The 21,716-nt window shown below is 40.6% G+C and overlaps 1 long non-coding RNA gene across 1 annotated transcript; it reads right to left on the bottom strand.

Moving 5' to 3' along the window:
- Positions 1 to 376: 376 nt before the first annotated feature.
- LOC310637923 lies at positions 377 to 13,619 on the bottom strand. The gene is made up of 4 exons (XR_014491995.1): positions 13,551 to 13,619; positions 10,758 to 11,934; positions 8,286 to 8,504; positions 377 to 2,628 (listed from the first exon to the last, which is right to left on the bottom strand). It is a non-coding gene; the product is annotated as an uncharacterized lncRNA (long non-coding RNA).
- Positions 13,620 to 21,716: the final 8,097 nt, after the last annotated feature.

Here is a 21,716-nt window from a genome sequence, read left to right as displayed (position 1 = left end):
CATGATCACTCTGGTATGCCAACTGTTCTTAGTTTCTCCTATTTCTACTTAAGTTACACATCATTTTCCAGATCATCAGTCTTGACACTAGCAAAAAGTGTCCTTTGGCCTATGACAACCTTTTCTGGTGCCCTAAATCTGTTCAGAATTCTGGATGTTGTAATCTTAACAAATCTAGAATATGCCAGTTTTAGGAAGATTTATGTACCAGTTTGGGACTTGGTTTATTTTTTTTTTACATTCAGCATGTTTATGTGTGTTGGGGGGAGAGAGCACGGGGGGGGGAGGCTCAGCTAATCTCAATGTACACATGTTGTACTTTGACAATAAAGGTTTGTTTATTTATTTATTTATTTATTTATTTATTTATTCATTTTAATGCTAATAAAAAAGCTGCAGTGTCAGGTTTTATAGGAAGAAGGTCTTTTCAGCTCTAATCTTTATTTTTCAAGAAAGCTTCAGCTCTGCGTGATGAATATAATTCTATCGACATATCAGATTAGAAACCTATCTGTTCATAAGCACATTTATTTTGGAGGCAGTTGCAGGGAAATAATGAGGCTTCTAATTAAGCTTGTTATAAATTGAGTTATAAATTATTTGAATTGAACCCTCTATGAAATTCTTATGAAAAATTGGTACTGTTGATGGTAAATAAATTGCTTTGTACAGAGCAGCAACTATGACGCTTATTATAGCACTATGACACTGCTGTATGAATTCAGTATTCCAACCTTTTTTTCCTGGGTATTCTACTGTTTCCTTTCCTTTCGCCATTAAAAAAAATTATGTTTTGTGAGCATTTTTACTCTCCTGTTACTCTTTTTTTGTGTGATGTCCATTTAGGATATATTTAAAAATGATCTTTCTGCAAATCTTTCAATTCTCTAAGCCTACCAAAACCTCTTCCATTGATGGGACAGCAAAATGTATTTATCCTTAGTAAAATTAATCATAGTTGACAAAATAATAAATTGGGGGGCTTCTCGCAACATTCTGAATGGTGAATTAATCATATTCATTGGATTTACAGAGCATGCTATAAGGCAGCTGCCAAAAAAGCCAACTCTGTCCTAGGCTGCATTAACAGGGGAGTAGAATCAAGATCACGTGAGGTATTAATACCACTTTATAATGCCCCGATAAAACCACACTTGGAATATTGCATCCAGATCTGGTCACCACAATATAAAAAAGATATTAAGACTCTAGAACAGAGTTCCACAACGTTTCCAGCTTTGTGGATCAGTGGGGGCGGGGCGGGCAGGGAATGGTTCACGCAAGTCACGGGCAAGCGCTCACACACATAGTTCCATTTCCGTGAGCAGCATGCAGGTGCACCTGCCACTCACGCAAATGGAGCATGCGCACACACGCTTGCCCGCTGCTCGCAAAAGTGAGGATGCACCTGTAAGCACACATGCTTGCTGGCTGTTTCCACGGCTCAGTTGCAAACCTATCATGGCCCCTAGTGGGTTGTGGCCGACAGGTTAGGGACCCCTGCACTAGAAAGAGTGCAAAGAAGAGGAGACTAAAACATATGAGGAATGTTTGCAGGAATTGGGTGTGTATGGTCTAGTGAAAAGAAGGATGAGGGGTGACATGATAGCAGTGTTCCAATATCTCAGGGGCTGCCACAAAGAAGAGGGAGTCAAGCTATTCTCCAAAGCACCTGAAGGCAGGACAAAAAGCAACGGATGGAAACTAATCAAGGACAGAACCAACCTAGAACAAAGAAAAAATTTCCTGACAGTGAAATTAAGTTAATCAGTGAAGAGCTTGCCTCCAGAAGTTGTGGAAGCTCCATCACTGGAGATTTTAAAGAAGAGACTGGGCAGTCATTTGTCTGAAATAGCATAGGCCCTAGGCTCTCCTTCTTGAGCAAGGGGTTGGACTAGAAGACCTCCAAGGTCCCTTCCAACTCTGTTATTCTGTTAAAATGTGGTGGGCAAATGGATGGCTGAGGATATTATAAGAACAAAATCTCTGGTCTTTGGAGCCTGGCATTCTGGTTACATAAGTACCCATGTTTGGAAAAAAAATGCATTTGGAGTTAAATGGAAGAATAAATGTAATTATTGTTATATGGGTGTCTAGCAATAGTAAAATGTGTTATTGAAACCTATTCCCAGGTATATGTTTATAGGGTTGCAAATTTAAAGGCAATTGTTTTCCAGTTTTTCTCAACCTGGGGTTTCCAGGATTCCCAACCAGCATGGTCATCACATGGTCTCATTCAAAAGCCACCACTTTGGGCAAACCCAAACATTTTGGCATTGGGCAGGAGATTCTAATAAGACTGCAGGCTAAACCATTTACACAGAGTTGCAGTGAGCCTATTACATCATTCCATCTGATGATCAAAACCTTTAAATATGGAATTTTGTTTTTTCAGTTGATGATATTGGAAGATTACAATTTCTTTAAGAATAGTACTGTATTCCACAGGGAATCATTGAAACAACAATTAGATTTTACATTCGGGGGTGGGGGTGGGGGGGTGGAAACCCTGTCTCAAATTGCAGTATTTTTCTTTCTTCCCAAAATGCTTCTAGAATTTCTCTCCATGATTTCCATAGTGACGATGTTTGCTGAACACAGTGTTCCATTGTACTAGCTTATTCGTACCTAAGATTAAAACAAGCATTGTTTAATTTGTCAATGTCATAAAGATGGCAACTGGGTGGAAACAGGTTTGACAACATTTGCCATTTTTCTAAGTAGGAACTGGCCAATTTTAAATGCAATGTGTCTGGAGTGTGTGGATTCCTATATAGAGTGTAGTCATAAAAAGAATTCCCAACCTTATATTGCAGGAGAAAAACGTTTTTGAGCTTTTAATGGGCAGAGAAATTAAGAATAAATGAATCAATCAAGTCAACTGGAGCCAGAAAGCAGCAACATAGTTTTCTGAATCTTTGCTGTGCAACTAAATTATCAGGTTTGAATATCTGAGCATTCCATTAAGCAACTGAAGAGAGAATCATCTAAAAAAATAGCAAAATGATATATAAAAATACAAGACAGTGTATAATATGGCAAACATACTAAAAGGGAGACAACACTGATATGCTCTTTTAGAACAATGCTTCTCAACCTCAACAATTTTAAGATGAGTAGACTTCAACCTAGCATGCTGGATGGGGGTATTCTGGTTGTTGTGTCCATAGTTAATGGGAGTGGTTTTCCTAAGGCGGAAAAACCTGGTGCAGTTATTGGTTGTTACATTCTCGGCGGGAGATTCTGGGCCGGGGATTGGTTATGTTTAAAGGCACCTTAGTATATAAGATTGGGTTCAACGGCTGCTAGCCAGTTGACCCATGTGCATTCAATAAACGTTCTCTTGTTCAACCTCGCTGTCTACGCTCGTCATTCTGGACTTAACAGTGGCGACGAGGATGGGATCGACGGCGGAACAGCGAAGGAGCCACGGAAGCCAGCTGAGCGAAAAGCGGGAATTTTGAATTGCAGTCAACCGAACTACTACCGCGACTGAACTCACAGAATGGCGCAAGTCGGATCCCTGAAGGAGTTCGACCCGAACTACCCCGAAGACTGGGAGGAGTACATCGGCCAAGTCGAGGGGTTCATGCTGGTCAACGGAATAACGGAGGACCGGAAGAAAGCGGCGGCTCTTCTCACCATTAGTGGCAAGCCGTTTTACCGGGTTGCCGTCGGCCTGTGCCAGCCCTTGCCGGTCTCCAGCGTGTCGTACGCCAACCTGTTGGCCAAGCTAAAGGTCCACTTTACTCCAAAGAGGTCCGAACTGTTTTGGCGGAGAATATTCGAAAAGCGGAACCAACGACCAGGCGAGTCAATCACGCAGTTTGTGGCGGCAGTCAGAGAAGCGGCCCTGTGTTGCAAATACGATAACCTCGAAATTCGAATCAGGGACCGAGTAGTTTTGGGACTGCGAGACGAACACTTACAAAACCAGATAATCGCAAAGCCCACAGGTTCACTGCAAGAAGTCTTAGACGAGCTACTCACGTACGAGTCTACAGGCAGACGCGACCCCCCCTACAACAGCACGGCTGCCTCGGCTGAAATCAACCTCGAGAGCCATGTGGACGGTGGGGAGGTGGACTACCAGTGGGAAGCCGACGTTGCAGAAATTGCCCGAAGGTTCGGGAAGATGGCGGCGAGACCCTCACGCTCCGATGGACCCGACCAAGGGAGAAGACAGCAGCCTCCACCACTACAACGACCCCAGAGGGACAACCAAACCAGGCCTCGCGACCCAGAAGCGAGGTGCGGCAGCTGTGGCGGAAACCACCTCCGAGCAACTTGCAGGTTTCGAACCGCGAAATCCCGAGGGTGCGGAAAAACGGGCCACATCCAGGCCATTTGCCGAAGCCGACCGCGCGACAACCGTCTCCACGAGCTCGACGCATGGGCCTCAGGTGAGGGAACCCCCGAAGGGAGTGGCGGAGAGACCCCAAGACCTAAGGCACGCACTTCCAACCGTGGGGCGGGGGTGGGGGTCAACCACGTGGGAACCCATAGAATCAATCACACCCCTAGAATTAATCACATTCTGAGGCCTAAATTAAAAATTGGAGTCCAACTGCAGGGCATTCCCTGCAAGATGGCATTGGACTAGGGGGCCTCAGTATCTATAATTTCCAGTGACACCCTTAGATACATTGGAAATAAAAGCGGCTGGAGAATTCCCCTAAAACCCACTAAACTACAGTTAGCCGATTTTCAAAAAAACCCCATAGAACTAAAAGGCGAGGCCACTATTAAAGTAAAATACAAGGGGTTTAGTGGATTTTTAGACCTCTTAGTCACCGAGGGCCAGAGAACCAGCCTAGTAGGCCTCAATTGGTTCCCGGCCCTGGGAATTTGGGTAGGGGGAATTAACACAATTAATAGTAAGACCCTTAAGTCTGTCTGCGATAACTTCGCAGACGTGTTCGATGGGTCATTAGGGAGATACAAAGGACCCCCCATTAGTTTTAATTTAGACCCCGCTGTTAGGCCCATTAGGCTTAAGGCCCGGAGGGTGCCTTTCGCCCTTAAACAAAAAATCGAGGCCGAACTAGATAAGCTAGTAGGCCAGGGCGTCCTAGAACCCGTAGAGGGAGGCCTCTGGGAGACACCAATCGTCACACCCCTTAAACCGAATGGGGATGTGAGGATTTGTGCCGACTATAAGGCTACCCTAAATTTAGCGATGAAAAAACACGCTTACCCGGTCCCGACGGTGAAGCAGGTCCTTGCGACGATCCAGGATGGCGCCATTTTCGCCAAGCTCGACTTAGCGCAGGCGTACTTGCAACTCACTGTGTCTAAGGAAGCCGCCGAGGCTCAAACGATAGTTACCCACAAGGGGGCGTTCCGCATTCACAGACTTCAATTTGGCATAGCAGCAGCTCCAGGCATCTTCCAAGAGGTGATGGAGAGGACCTTAAAGGGCATTCCAGGTGTATGCCCTTACTTCGATGATGTCCTAATTGCTGGAAAAACTGAGGACATCTTAGCAGACAGGCTGGAACAGGTACTGGGGAAATTCAGGGATGCAGGGCTTAAATTAAAAAGGACAAGTGTTGCATAGGTGTAAAATCAACTGAATTTTTGGGATTCAGAATTGATGCACAGGGCATACACCCTACTGAAGGGAAAATTAAGGCAATCAAATTAGCACCTGAACCCAGAAATAAGGCGGAACTACAAGCTTTCCTAGGCTTAATAAATTTCTACCATACCTTCTTGCCTCACAAAGCAGCTATTGCTGAACCCTTACACAGACTGTTAGATAGGAAGACCCCTTGGCAATGGCAGGATAAGCACAGAATCAGTTTCCAAACATTGAAGGACATATTGTCCAGCAACTCCACAGTCACCCACTTCATTGAAAACAAACCAATCTTCCTAGCATGCGACGCCTCTCCTTATGGAGTAGGGGCAGTCATAAGCCACTTGGACAACCAGGGTCAACAGAGGCCTATTGCATATTATTCCAGGACCTTGACTAAAGCAGAACGGAATTATGCACAAATAGACAGGGAAGCCTTGGCCATCGTGGCAGGCGTAAAAAAGTTCCACGATTACCTGTATGGTAGGAACTTTACAATATACACAGACCATAAACCCCTCCTAGGATTATTCACCACAGACAAACAGACACCCCAAATCATGTCTCCTAGGATGCTGAGATGGTCAATTTTCCTTTCAGCATACATGTTCTCTATCAAACACAGACCTGGCAAAGAGATGGGGCATGCAGATGCCCTTAGCAGATTACCCCTAGCAAATACTGGCATGGACCCAGCACCTGTGGGCCAAATCCTGTCTCTACAGGAACTCTCAGAATGCCCACTGACAGCCAAGGACATTGCAGCAGCTACCAAAAAAGACCACACCCTTAGCAGAATAGCAGCGTGGGTACAAGGGGGGTGGCCCAACAAAAATCCTGACCCCAAATTCACGCCTTACTTTAGAAGGAAGGATGAATTGTCATCACACCTGGGATGTATACTGTGGGGAAATAGGGTTGTCATTCCAGAGGGTCATAGGAACACAGTGATTGGGGAACTACATGAGGGGCATCCTGGGATTGTTCGTATGAAAGCCCTAGCGAGGAGTCATTTATGGTGGCCAGGGTTAGACTCAGCAATTGAGGACAGAGTAGCCGGGTGCTATCAGTGTCAACGGTCTAGGCCAGAACAAGCGCACACACCTGTACATAAGTGGGAAGTGGCAAGGAACCCTTGGTCTCGCATTCATATTGATTTTTCAGGCCCATTTCAGAGCCTCACATTCCTAGTTGTTGTGGATAGCTACTCCCGGTGGTTGGAGGTCGTGCCTGTAAAGTCCATGACTTCAGCCAAAACCATACAGGTCTTGCGGGGACTCTTTGCCACCCATGGGTTACCTGACGTGATTGTTTCTGACAACGGGCCCCAATTCACATCCAATGAATTTCAGGACTTCCTCAAGGCCAACTGGATTTGGCACGCGACATCGGCACCCTTCCACCCCTCCTCCAACGGATTGGCTGAATGTAATGTCAGGACAACCAAAGACGCCCTAAGAAGGATCATCCAGGGCAATTGGCATCAGAGACTGGCTCAGTTCCTGTTGGCCCAACATACGACACCTTGCATGGCCACAGGGAAAAGCCCAGCTGAAATGAGGTGGGGCAGACGTCTAACTACCAAATTGGACAGACTACACCCTGACAGGCTACATGTGGAACCTGAACTGGACATTCCGGCCCGGTCTCTAAATATCGGGGACACAGTCTGGGCAAGGAACTATGGACAGGGGGACAAATGGTCACAAGGGGTAGTCATTGACAAAACTGGACCGTTATCTTACCTAATTGAGGGGAAAGGGAATCAGCTGATCAGGAGACACATCGATCAGCTGAGGAAAAGGTCCCCTGAAATTGTACAGGCCAACAATGACAGGAGCATCACTACACCAGACAATGCATTCAGTCAGGTCCAGTTAGGTGCAGCACCAGGGGGTGAGGGGATTGGAATACAAATCAGGGCAGCTGAAGCAACTCCCCAAAGTAGCACAGCAGAAATTGAACCATTGTCCCCGGGCAGCCCAACAGAGTCCCCTGGACAGTCCATTGAACCCCAACAACCCACAAGTGTGACATTGCCTGAGTCAGTGCCACAAACAACAGGCCCTGAGGTAGAAACAAATAGCGGAACAGTAGGCATCCCAGTTGTCAGCACTGCTAGCAGATACCCAGCCAGGAATCATAAGCCACCAAGTTATCTAAAAGACTATGTTAAGTAAATAACATTTATCTGGGGGGGAAGGGGTGTTGTGTCCATAGTTAATGGGAGTGGTTTTCCTAAGGCGGGAAAACCTGGTGCAGTTATTGGTTGTTACATTCTCGGCGGGAGATTCTGGGCCGGGGATTGGTTATGTTTAAAGGCACCTTAGTATATAAGATTGGGTTCAACGGCTGCTAGCCAGTTGACCCATGTGCATTCAATAAACGTTCTCTTGTTCAACCTCGCTGTCTACGCTCGTCATTCCGGACTTAACACTGGTAGTTGAAATTTACCCATCTTAAAGTGATTGAGGCTGAGAAACACTGTCTTAGAAGATTCTAATGCTCTGCTCTTCTAATACAAGTGATATGTTCATATTTTTCCGTTTGTTTTTACTTATCCCAGTAAACTTGGTTTAACCATGCTTATTCCCTAGGCAGATTATTGTGATTCAGCTGTAACAAAATTATGGTCTGCAAACCATCATGGTTGGGTTCATAGAATACACCAAACCAAAACCAAACAAGCCATATCTTGGTTTACCATAATGTGTGAATTCAACTACATCCACAGTCATATTCCTTTTCTATGGAATCCAAAGATTGCATTTTCCTTCTGGAAACTCAGAAGGTAGAATTAAAATTCTGTTTCATGAAAGCAGAAAACCAGAGCACCAGATCTTTTCCTTCTTTTTGCTTGTCACCATCAGCCCATTGCAAGTGACAAATTCTGCTATATGTTTATAGCAGTCCAGTTCATTAGCTACAAATAAGGAAGAAAAAAAGCTTTATTAGACATTCAATAACTCTAAATATTTTTTAAAAATGAATATGGTGGAGCTGTTACTGAAATATTCTACATTGTTTTCGATCTTTCTACTCCTGGATACAAAACCTATTGATTCACCTTCCTCTGCCTCCCACTTTTCAACCAAAAGTTTTGATTTTCCAGAAAAAAATAGTGTTTACCACTAACACTTGGATTAACAAAATAAGCACATGCTTAGGACACTAAGAAAGGGAGGCACCACAAGGGCTTGATTCCTAGGGGGGAAACCTTTCACTGCCATACTCAACTTTAGTGGAATTGTGCAAACATCTGTATTTGCCATATTTAATCTTCACCCTTCAAAATTTAAAAGTTTAGTTTGAAGATATTGTCAGATATCCCATTTGTTTCTGATTCACGGCAAGAGATTCCATCGAGCAGCATCGTTGCTACTTGCGCATGGGCATTGGTTGCCTTTAACCTGGCTCTGAACTGATGTAATGATATCTTCTTCAGATTTTACTACCTAGTCCTAGACGTAACCACTTTACAAAACGGCATGCAATGCATGTATGCCAAGCTGTGGTATGGAAATGGCTCTTTATTTCCTCCTCCAAAACCAACAGCAAAGAAAATATTTCCACTGTAAATCACAGCAAATGGATAAGTTAAAGTTTCTGTGTTAAACTGTATTACTTGCTAAAAGCACAAGACCTAAATTAATGGACTGCTGGGCATCCCAACAGCGCAACCCTCCAGGGTAGATATGACCTTTTCAGCAACTTCTGTATTTTCAAAGTTACCGAACTTTTGCTACAGTTCTGTCTCTTGGATGAAGGTATCATTGCCTAGCTAACCGTTACAAAAATCTTCCCTTCAGAGAAATTAACTGAGGGGGGGGGGGAGAAACAAATAAATAAGCAAACAAATAACAACAGAGACCTACAAGAATCTTGCACTACCAGGCATCAGGCATCTAGTCTCACAGAACCTTGGCTTTTAGACTTTTCTACCTGTATGTTTCTTCAGAGACAAGCCTATTCGTTGGCTCTGACTAGTCAAGCTGTGACCATACAAACAGATTTTACCATGAGTGAAGAAACATGCAAAACAGGTCTTATGCTGTTAATTAATCAGTAGCCAGTTTCTTCTGCTTCTTATACTTCTAGGAACCACATAAAGATAGCCAGTCCTGCTCCTGCCACCTTCCCTTGCTCACATCACATTAACTTACAGCAGGGGTCCCCAACCCCCGGTCCGTGGACCAGTACCGGTCCATGGCATGCCAGCAACTGGTCTGCATGAACAAGCAAGGTCCTATCCACGAGATGCAGGCAGCTCACAAAACCATGCGCCCTCTGTTCTGCAGAAAAACCTCTCTCCACAGAACCAGTCCCTGGTTCCCCAAAGGCTGGGGACCTCTGACTTACAGTACCTACCAGCAACCACCACCACTTTCCTCTTTTAGCTGGCCTAGGTGAAGGAACAAGGTTCCCTTGGCCATCCTTTCATTTGCTATGCAGCAATATCAATGACCTTTCAGCTCAATAGGAAACCTGTCTTTCCAATACACCAGCCGCTTTAAGCAGGTGGTAATGAATGGGGTCCAGTTAGTTCAACATGGTACATTTTTGGAACTTTTCTCTACGGTTGTCGGGAGGGCTTTCTTTACAGAGCAACCCACTTCAACAGGTCTGCACGTGGATTGAGTAAAATCTCCACATCACTGGACTTTAATTGTTTCTGGAGATGTGGGATCCAATGGAAGAAATTATTGGATGTGCTTGCTCCCTAAGAACTACAGGTAGTCCTTGACTTACAACCTCAACTGAACCCAAGTTTTCTGTTGTTAAGTGAGGTATCCTTTTAATTTTTTTTCCAGAATCAATGTACTGAAACTTGATTTTAGCAGACCTTGATACAGCCAAGCAATGGGTTAATTTCCATGGAGATTTATATAATTTGTATCATGTAATCATGATGGAGATGATACACATGATGTAACATAGCCTTTGCAAAAAAAAAAGACAATCACTGAAATGATCAAAGTGATTTACCTTGAACAAAATATATTTGTAATTCAGTAAATTGCAGTATTTATAATTGCAGTAAATTTGTAATATTTGTAATTGCAGTAAAGCTTACACAGTATATTCACCTGGACTTAGTCCCCAATAAGCCAGATAGATCTGAACTATTCATTTAGAATACATCAAGATCCACATATTTCTTAATAAAACTACTAACCGTCACTCAATGAGCTGAGCATGAGTCCTTATGTGGGCACATTGATGCAGGCTTCTTGGCAGCAATAATAAAGTGGTTCCCACCGCCTTATTCCGGGATTTTTTTTCAGCTTCCCAGTCCAGCTTAAAAAATCTAAGTCTACCCCAAAAGTAAAAACTACAGTTAACTCTGTTTTGTTTTTTTAGATTTAGCAAAATGTGATTTGTAGCAATAGAGTGAAAATTAACAGTATTACAATCAGAATTGTGGACATTGAGATAATTCTAAAACTATTATTTGACTTTTTGCAGAGGGCTAATTTTGTCCAATAAAATTAAATAATTGATAATAAAAGGACAACAGGCTAACAGTAATATGGTTTGTTTGGATTTGGCTTGGCATGTTATATGAATCCAGTTAGTTGTGATTTTGTATACCATGATTTATGGCTTAACATATGTATACCTAGCCATGATGACTTATTTGATAAAGCACAGTTAAGCACTGTGAATATAACAGTTGTGGCATTTTGAATGTATGTTTGTAGATAAATGATAGACAGGCAGACAGAGAAAAAAATACTTGTTGTAAAAGGCCCAGAGTCATTTAGGTGAGATGGATGGTGTATAAATGTAATTAATAAACAAACAAACAAGCAAATACTATTCAACATGTATCCCATAATAAATATTAGATTGTATTCCATTATAAAAACAGGTGTACTTTTTAACAGTTAATTTCTTAGCAAGTAATATTATGTAGCTTCGTATCTGAGCTAAGTAGCTATGCTCTGTTTTACAGTTTTAAAATATTTCCTACACAATATTTCCTGACATATAGATTAGAAAATTGCACAGAGATAATTATTTCGGTTTTGAAAAAAAGAGAATATAAGGAAATAGTAACAATTATTCTGAATCATAAAGGCCATACCTGTATTTTATCTGGTCATCTCTATAATATGGCTAGTTCTTCTCAGGAAATACATACCACAGTGATTTATTTTAACACGTATCTTGGGAAAAGAGATGAGGAAACAAATAGCACGGAAAAAGCATCATTACAGTCACACAGCGGAGATACTACTAATTCCTTCATCCCATGCCATTCAGAAAAAGGTGCTGTCCTCCATAACTGAATGACATCTCTTCAGTGCATAAAACACTCCAAAATGTTTTGTACCTGACAAATTGAAATCCTGAAAAATGAGAATATATGGCCATGGCACCTTAGTACTATGGAAAAATAAAGCAGAGCATACACAAATTATTCAGCATTCAAAGAGGAACAAATACATCATATCTGGACATTCCTGAACACTGTTGCAGTCTCCAGGAGCTTCTGGATATTCACACACACACACACTTTTTTTTATTTTGCAGTTTCCCTTTTTCCAATTTTCCAGTTCCCCAATTAAGTAGCGATTTTCCAATCACTACTTATGGCTGTGAAACCTGGACTCTGAAAAAGGCAGATAGGAGAAGAGTGGCCGTCTTTGAACTGTGGTACTGCAGTCGACTATTACGCATCCCACGGACTGCAGAAATAACAAAGAAAGAAGTCCTAGAGGGGTAGGCAACCTTGGCTCTTTTGTGACTCATGGACTTCAACTCCCAGAATTCCTGAACCAGCCTGGCTCAGGAATTCTGGGAGTTGAAGTCCACGAGTCATAAAAGAGCCAAGGTTGCCTACCCCTGTGCTAGACCAAACCTCATCAAAAATATCACTTGAAGCCAAGATAGCCAAACAAAAGCTGTCATACTTTGGTCATGTCATGAGAGCTGACTCGACCTGAAAATTCAATCATACTGGGAGTGATCAGCAGAAAAAGGAGAAGGGCCATGCTAGTACCTGCTGGCTGGATACTATAAAACTATAAACACCAGATAATCATGGCAGATCCAAAGGAGGCAGGGTGAGACAGAGGGGCATGGAGGGTGCTGATCCATAGAGTGGTCGAGAGTTGGCCGTGACTGAATGGCTGACAATGACTCCTTTCTTTCTCCAGAGGTACTGCTATTTAAACAATCACACTTATTTTTAAAAGGAACTGTTCGTCAGCTTTTAGATGCAAGTGGAAACCAGATCATGACTCTCCTTTCTGCATGCTGCCCCTATGCCACTCTAGTCTATTTCAGAAGCTGATCTTAATAATATTATTCCATCCTAATCAGTTTTAGTTCTTTGCATTCTGTTTCACCCTGTCTGTGGAAAATGTGCTGCTTGGTTTTCCCTGATTATATAAACAGTGTGATTTTCCCCAAACTGATTCTCGCAAATTTAATTGAAAGTGCCAGAACTTTGAAACACATGGTACTTGGCAATATATAGAAAACCTCAACTGCCCAAAGCAACTGTCATAAAAAGCAATGAGGAAAAAAAAAAGATCTTTGAGGGAAAACAGGGTAGCGTATGTGCCTTGTGTTCCAAGAGAGAGGCAATCGGTGTGCTGATGGGTGCAATATTTGTGTACATCTAGATTTTTGTCTGTCTCCCCAAAGCTGTGAACTGTAATAGGCAATCACTTTCCAAGCTCTCAGGCGAAGATGTTCAATATCTCCACATTTTTTAACTGGCAAAGGCCAATGCAGTTGAACCTGAAATCTGAGGAATTGGCTCTTTCCCCTCACAATGCATTTTAATATAGTCTACGTAAAATTGTAGTGTGAAAATTTGAAAGATAAGGAATGGTTGCCTTCAGAGGAGCGATTTATATAAGCTTTATCTGCTACTCACCAAGCTACTGACCTATGAAGGAAACCTGGAACTTCCCACTGTCGAAGGAGCAAAGAGCATAAAATAAAAGGAACTTACTGATAACAGTTGAGCAGCTTTAGCTCCATGCAGGTTTTTCTTCCCCTTCCCCATCCACCAGTAGTTCTGGAAATACAACAAACAAACATTCAGGGACCTGAAAGACAGCAAGAAGTCTGAAGCCACGCCCTCTCGTCAAAAGAAACAAAAACTCGTTAAGTTCATTTGGTAGATTGTTTGAAACAAGTAAGAAATGTGGTTAAGGCACCAGTCACTAGGATGTAATTTAATAATGTAAGTGAACTCTGATTGCAATATTTGTTTTCATTATTTTCTGATAGCATTGAAGCAACTTGTTTTAACTGTTGATTTTATTTATCACTCGTTGCAGTTTAGATCTCCTTTCTTTCCTGATTATTTTTTTAAAATTGTTTCCCTTATGTCCAGCTGGGGCATTTTTCTTTGGCTGGAAAAGCATAGTCTGAATTCACAATAATAAATTGAACAATAGAGTCAGCAAATGAAAGACAACACAAGATCTATAATCATATCAATCAATACAGCAAAGACAAGAACAATTTACATACGGCAATGCTGATAATAAAGAGATGAGTATTGATAACATTGTACCTCTGTTTATTATTATGTTTAAGTAATACCATAGGAACTCAAATATTACATACATTATGATTTTGTTGCTTATAGACCCTGAGAGAGACAAACATTCTTAGTGATGAGCAAATATTAGGATATAAAAAGCCTAACGGGAAAATCCTGTCTTTTACCTGGCAATAAGGAAAAGCAAAGGGCATCTGGATCTACAGTAGCTACCTTCTCAATTTGTCATGTTATCTTTAAAGAGTGCTATGCCACGATCAGTGTAAAAAAAATATTAAGTGGTGAGTAGCATCACCTTACTGGAACATTTTGAAAAGTTGCATTAGAATGGATGGGAAGGTCTGGGGTGGGAAAAATCCAAATAAAACTGCAATTAAGGTTGTATTCTATCATTATCCAAGTCTACCAGTAGATATCAGACGTATAAAGCAAATTACATTTTTAATCCATATGCTGAAGAGAGTTATTCGGAATGGGTGGCCTATAAGTGAATTAAGAAACAAACAAACAAACAAATAAATAAATAATTCAGAGTTATGACCATATCTAATCATTTTTTCTTCAGGTGATGTGCTCATTAAAGCAAAGACTTGCCTTTTAAATTCTGCTAAAACCAGTGCTTTTTTTGTAAAAGAAAAAGGTGCCGGAACTCACACATGTCATACAACCTGCCTTGCCTAACCTACAAGGTTCCATCCAAAAAAGGTGCCGGAACTCCGTTCTGAGCGTTCTATGAGGAAAAAAGCCCTGGCTAAAACTATTCTTAAAACCTGCTAGAGTTCTGCAGCTATAGTTGGGATGGATGGATAGAAGGAAGGAAGGAAGGAAGGAAGGAAGGAAGGAAGGAAGGAAGGAAGGAAGGAAGGAAGGAAGGACATTATAAACACAAGAAATACAACAGTACTACTTGTAGAATGCATTTATTTTAAATAGTGTGAGAATAAAATCTTAGTGCTGAGTGCAGTTGCAATGACTGTCACTTGGAAAAAGTAGAAATGATGCCTCTCTGAATTTCTGATATAAGGACTTACTGCAAAAGCATTTACTCCAGCAGAGCCCTCACAAAAGTAGCCTAAATTTACTTTCATGTTGAGACTAAAACATACTGTATGTTGTCTCTTGCTTGCTCAAGCTACGTTGGCAATGCACATCAGAAATCAGGGAGACAATAAAGTGTGTTTTTCAATATTTAAGAAAAAGTTACAAACAGAATTTTATTTTATTTATTGTAACCATAAAGGTAGACAAGATATATAATGCTTAAAAAACAAAAATCAAATAAAATGCTTGCACAACAGGTGGGAGGTGTCTGTGTGGAAATTTATCAACATTAAAATATTTGTTCATTTTTTCCTGTCTTAATCTTAACTATCTCTTGTTCTCTTTTATTACACAACTATTGCTTTCTCTATATAAACATAATGCAATAACTTTCTCTCATTATTTTTAGCCAACATTTTCTTTATATGCATTTTTGCCATCCCTTGCCCTTTTCACTTCAACTTTTCACCAAGAAGCCTTTTATATATTCCTCATAACTTCACGTGTTTGTGTGGCACTGTAAAATATAATTCTTTTTTCACTATATTTCAAATAATTTCTACCTGCTGTTTCCTTATTTCTATTTTTCATTCATTCTGTTGGGAGATTAAACTATTTTCTTTTTTACACAAGATGCATATTTTCTTTGTTACTTTCACTCTAGTTTCTCCCTTCACTGAGAATCTCTCCTCATCTCTATGTCTTTATCCTAGTCTCTCATTATAAATAACTAGAACATTCTGGGCAAACGATGGAATAAAAATCAATGGCACCTATTTAAATCACTTAAGATTTGCAGATGATGTTGTTCCCTTCTCACAAGACCCAGAAGAGAGCTGCACAATTTTTCCCAAACTTATCCCTGGTTGTTTATTTTTATTTATTTATTAAATGTATTTTTGTGGCGAAAGCAACTCTAGGCACATGCACCCATAGTATCAATTCATATTATGTAATTTAGTTCTTTTATTCCTAAATAAATTAAATTACTCCACAGGAGAGAATTAACCCAATCTATTTGGTCACCTCAGGAGAAACTGCTCTTAGTACCCTATTTTGAGGACATAAAGGGAACTGAAGCCAGGAGATGCTACTTCACAGTTGCAGGGCCAATCTCTGGAACAGCTTCTGTCAAGATCAGGTTGGTCCCCTGCATGATTTCAGTCAGTAAGATGTTGAAACCAGAATTGTTTTAACCAGATTGGGCCATCTCTGCTTTTATTTTTGAGTTCACTTTACTTTTGAGTTATATCATTGTTATTTGGCTTTTATGCCTACCATCATTTCCTTGCATGCATTCATCAATTCCAATCCCCCCAAATGGACTGCCATTTATGTCTCTCACACAACATATTTTTCTTATTCACTTTGCTTATTATTTCATGGTCTTTCCCAGATATTCCTCTTAAGCTGCAACTTTCCACGCACCATACATATCCAAGGTCTATCACGGTTTTTGTCAACTGAAGCTATCACATAATGCATTTTAGTAAAATAGACTACATTAGGTGAAAATCATAGTTGTACCCCTATCACGTGCACATTCCCCAAATGTGGTCATGGTAGGATCTTAAATTTAGAAAGCATATTGCAAGCTGAAATATTTTTGCCTGCACCCCACAATTAGGAAGCACAGACAATATACCAACACACTCAGAGATGGTCTTTCTTTCATTCTCACAAAATGCAGTTCATCCAATTGTAAGGCCAGGTTGGGGATATACTGTATGCATGTAGCACTCAATAAGGTCAGGCAGATTTATACAGAAGGTGTAGACTAGTCTTAAAAGTAGCCTCTTTTAAAATAATTTAGGACTTCAAAGATGAAAACTAACAGTTTGAACTGCACATAGCAATAAAAATGGCAGCCGGTGAAATTGGTTTAAAAATAGAGTTGTGACAATTATTATATACATCAGAAAAATAAAATCTGAAAATGAGGTCCTTTCAGATTTTTCCATTTACTGTTGAATTCTGTCACATATATTCATGACAATGGGAGGATTGTTCTTCTAAGAGACTGATAAATTATTTTACATTTTATTTACTATTTTATTCCAATACCTATAATTTATATCGAACTCTACAGCATATTAAATATGCTTCACATATCAATTCCTCCTCCTTGCTACTGGCATCTCTGGGGGAAAGAGGATGATTTGTTAGAAAATAGATAAAAGGGAAATTTTAAACTTTATGTCCTCAAATTCTTACATTAGGAATGCACCGTATCAGATATAAAGGTAAAGGTAAAGGTTCCCCCGCACATGCGTGCTAGTCGTTTCCGACTCTAGGGGCCGGTGCTCATCTCCGTTTCAAAGCCGAAGAGCCAGCGCTTGTCCGAGGACGTCTCCGTGGTCATGTGGCTGGCATGACTAGATTCCAAAGGCGCACGGAATGCTGTTACCTTCCCACTGTAGTGGTCCCTATTTTTCTACTTGCATTTTTACGTGCTTTCGAACTGCTAGGTTGGCAGAAGCTGGGATGAGTAACAGGCGCTCACTCTGTTACGCGGCACTCGGGATTCGACCCGCCAAACTGCTGACCTTCTGATATAAAACAAAAGGATGATTAAAATTCAACCTCTTAGGACAAGGGACAAAACACAAAACTACCAATGCAAAGCATTTCTTAACTTCTGAAACACTTTTCAGCAGGTAAGAATCCCCCAAATCTTAAGCTCGCTCTATCTGGTTAAGTCTGTGAGAAGATTGGCTTTTATGAAGCTTTTTTGCTTTTACAATGCTGAAGAAGCTTCTTGGTGAGAAGCAAAATGTCTATAAAGAGAAAAAAGAAAGTCCAAATTGCCTCGTGAAAAAGCACCTTTGGGATTTGCTTTTATGGGAAACAGAAGACTATATTCTCCATAGGGCCTCATGAATCCCATTAATGTCTTTACTTCTTCCTCGGGAGTTGGAGAGTGCATTTGTTGGACAGCTTGCACCTTCTTGTCTTCTGATTTAATTTCTTGTTGAGGATTTATGCAACCCAAGTAACTGCAGTTCAGAATAACCAGATGACATTTGGCTGGATTAATGACTAAGCCAGCTTTCCTAAACCTGGAGATGCCATTCTTGCTGGAAATACAGCTCTGGATTGAGTCTCCAATTATTTTGACGGTGTGAGTTTAAATCCTGCATTTCACACCATTTAGCTGGAGCTGTCAAACATCATCGGACAAAATACAGCATGCAACAGGCCTTCCTGTGGACCTTTTCCTTAATTCTTGTTATAATTTTTTAAAGATAAGAGTTTTTCTGTCAGATATCAAGCAGGCAGAATTTAGTTAATGCCCTCAAACAGACCTATGGCTTTCTTGCGTTGCCTTTTTTGAGATCTCCCATCCTTCCAAGAAGAATGTTTCTGGTTGTGTTTTTTTATAGTCCAATTGTTTTACCATTTCAATTTATTTATTTATATAAAAGTTATTGGCTGTCCGTATTACCACAGGGTAACTTTGGGCCGCTTAGAATCATAAAGCGTAAAAAAGTATATACTAAAAACATAAATAAGTTCATACAAGCCAAACACTATGATCCAATTAAAGATGGCGAGGACAGTAGAATAGTAGGGTTGGATCTCTTGTTAATCTATCAACCACCTTCACTGTGATACTTCCACATTGAAACGCCAAGCTAACTGGCAGAGCCAGGTCTTTAAGCAATGATGGCTCCAGGAGGGTTGGAACTGATCTTACTCTGAGGGGGTCAAGATGTTCCAAAGGGCAGGGACAAACAGAAGAGAAGGCCCCTCTCCTGGACCCCACCAACTGGAATGATCAGGCTGATGGGGCTCAATTTGTTAGAAAATAGGTAAAAAGGAAGATTTTATTTCAAGAATAACTAACTTCCTGGCAACAAATTATAGGCCTTCTGTTAAAATAACACTGTGCTTATACTAAATTCCTGAAAGAGTAAGCCAAGGGCTCCAGTAAAAAATTAGCTACTTAACAACAACAACAACAACAACAACAACAACAACAACAACAATTGGAAGGGACCTTGTAGGTCCTCTAGTCCAATCCCCTGCTCAGGCAGGAAACCCTATACCATTTTGGACAAATGGCTGTCCAGTCTCTTCTTAAAAACTTCCAGTGTTGGAGCATTCACCGCTTCTGGAGGCAGGTTGTTCCACTGGTTAATTGTTCTAATTGTCAGGAAGTTTCTTCTTAGTTCTAGGTTGCTTCTCTAAAGTTAAAAGTTACTAAAATTAATTGCTCATCACTAGCAAACCCTTCTTCTCTATCTTCACAGCACACTGGACATTCCTTAACTCATATCAATTCCAAAATCAGTGATTGAACATGGGGCATTAGGCGTGCATTACACCATGGTTCCTGTTATTTTTCTCTTATCCTTTGTCTTTCATAGAACAACAAGTGAATTATATTTGATTATACCATCTGTTTGTACAATGTAAATGTCAGATTTTTCCCCCTCTAAAATAAGAATATATCCATTAAACAGGATCTTGGTCCATGTAACCACCATGTTGGCTTGGTAGCAGCTAAATCTTTGACAAAGAGCCAGTCTGATGTAATAATTAAGACATCAGGCTAGTAATTAAGAGACTGTGAGTTCTTGCCCCACCTTAGGCATGAAGCCATCGGACTGATCTTGGGCCAGTCACTCTCTCTTGGACCTAGAAAGCAACAATGGCAAACCACTTGACAAGAAAACTGCAGGGACTTATCCAGGCAGTTGCCAGGAATAATAATAAAAAAAAACTGACTCAAAGGCACATGCACACAGACTTATTTTGAACATCTAATCTACATTATTCTACTAAAGAAAATAATTATAATACAATGTAATTGCTATTTACACAACCATGTGACACAAACCTAATGCTCATTGCCATTTTAACTAGCTTGATAGGCACTGCAGGCATAAATGAGTGCTGATTATACAGTTTCATATCATAAGACTATTTATTGAGGTTAAACATGTAGCCCCAATTATACCCTTGAAAGAAATCTGGGAACCTATTTAGGATAGGGAGAAGGGGGATTTCTCCACCTCCACTAAATAGCCAACTGAGTTTATTACTATTATCTGGTTGGCTCTGTGAGACTGTGCCATACCATCACAACTGCTGTGCATATGTGGTGTTGAAGAGAACTAGCTTTTCCAGTTTCTGAGCCAGGATTATTGAATCTCAGGTTCAGCAAATAAAAGCTTCATAGTTCTCTTCTGGAGAAGCCTGCTTAGCATGAACTGCCAGATACAGCCTATGCATCTCCAAGCGATGTTGTCAGGGTTCCATTATGGAACATATTGAAACTAATGTATAGGAATTCAATTTCATGTCTATATTTAATTATCTGATAGCAACTAGGTCCACCAACAGTTAATGTAGCTCAGGATAAATTATCACTATTTAAGACAGGTTTCCATCAAGACAAAAACAAAAATTCCATCTAGATGGCTTTTTCTCAGTTTATGTTCTTTTATCTTCAGGTGATGACTTTAAAAAATACTTCTTCCTCATGCCTCTCAGAATTAGGGAAAATTTTGCAAAACGTTTCTTGCCCTTTTGTCACCGGATAGACAATTTGGCAGCTATAATAATGATCCAAAAAAGTGTATCAAAGTAATCTGAAAATAAATTTGGAGGGATTATATTATTTATTTAAAAGGATTTACTACAGTAGTCCAATCCTTATTCTTGTATGTTATATAGTTCTTAAATCTAATACAGATAAAATGGTACCTATTTGTTTATATATACTCTTTATATGTAAGGGATGCAGTGGCTCAGTGGGTTACGCTCAGCTTGTCGATCAGAAGGTCGGCAGTTTGGCAGGTCGAATCCCGAGTGCCGCGTAACAGAGTGAGTGCCTGTTACTCGTCCCAGCTTCTGCCAACCTAGCAGTTTGAAAGCACGTAAAAATGCAAGTAGAAAAATAGGGACCACTACGGTGGGAAGGTAACAGCGTTCCGTGCGCCTTTGGCGTCTAGTCATGCCAGCCACATGACCACGGAGACGTCCTCGGACAAGCGCTGGCTCTTCGGCTTTGAAACAGAGATGAGCACTGGCCCCTAGAGTCGGAAACGACTAGCACGCATGTGCGGGGGAACCTTTATCTTTACCTTTACTCTTTATATCTAAAGAAGATAATTACACACACACACACACACACACACACACATTAAATCAATTGTTAAATTATGAGGAGCAGAAATACAATCACAAGAATTACATTAAGATTTCCCACAGAATGGATCAGACAAAACATATCTTCCACTATGAATGTCTCAATTACATACAATGTTTTTTTAATTAGTAAATTATTACCAGAGGAGTGGATAGAAGTTTCTCTAGGAATGGCAAATTCTACAATTTGGAGCCCCAATCCAAAAAATCTTTATCTAGTATACCCATCATGTGTAAATCATTGCAGGCCAGAACAAAACATCTATTGATCTCAGTGAATAGGCAAGATTATGAAAAAACACATTGTCTTTTAAATATCCCATATTCAAAATATTTATATATTTAAAGGTAATCATAAACTCCTCCAAGTGTGTTCAGAAAGAATAACAATAGCACTTAGACTTATATACC

This window comes from Vipera ursinii (assembly GCF_947247035.1).
Source record: "Vipera ursinii genome assembly, chromosome: 3".
Classification (NCBI taxonomy): Eukaryota; Metazoa; Chordata; class Lepidosauria; order Squamata; family Viperidae; genus Vipera; species Vipera ursinii.
This window is presented reverse-complemented; position numbering and strand designations above follow the sequence as displayed.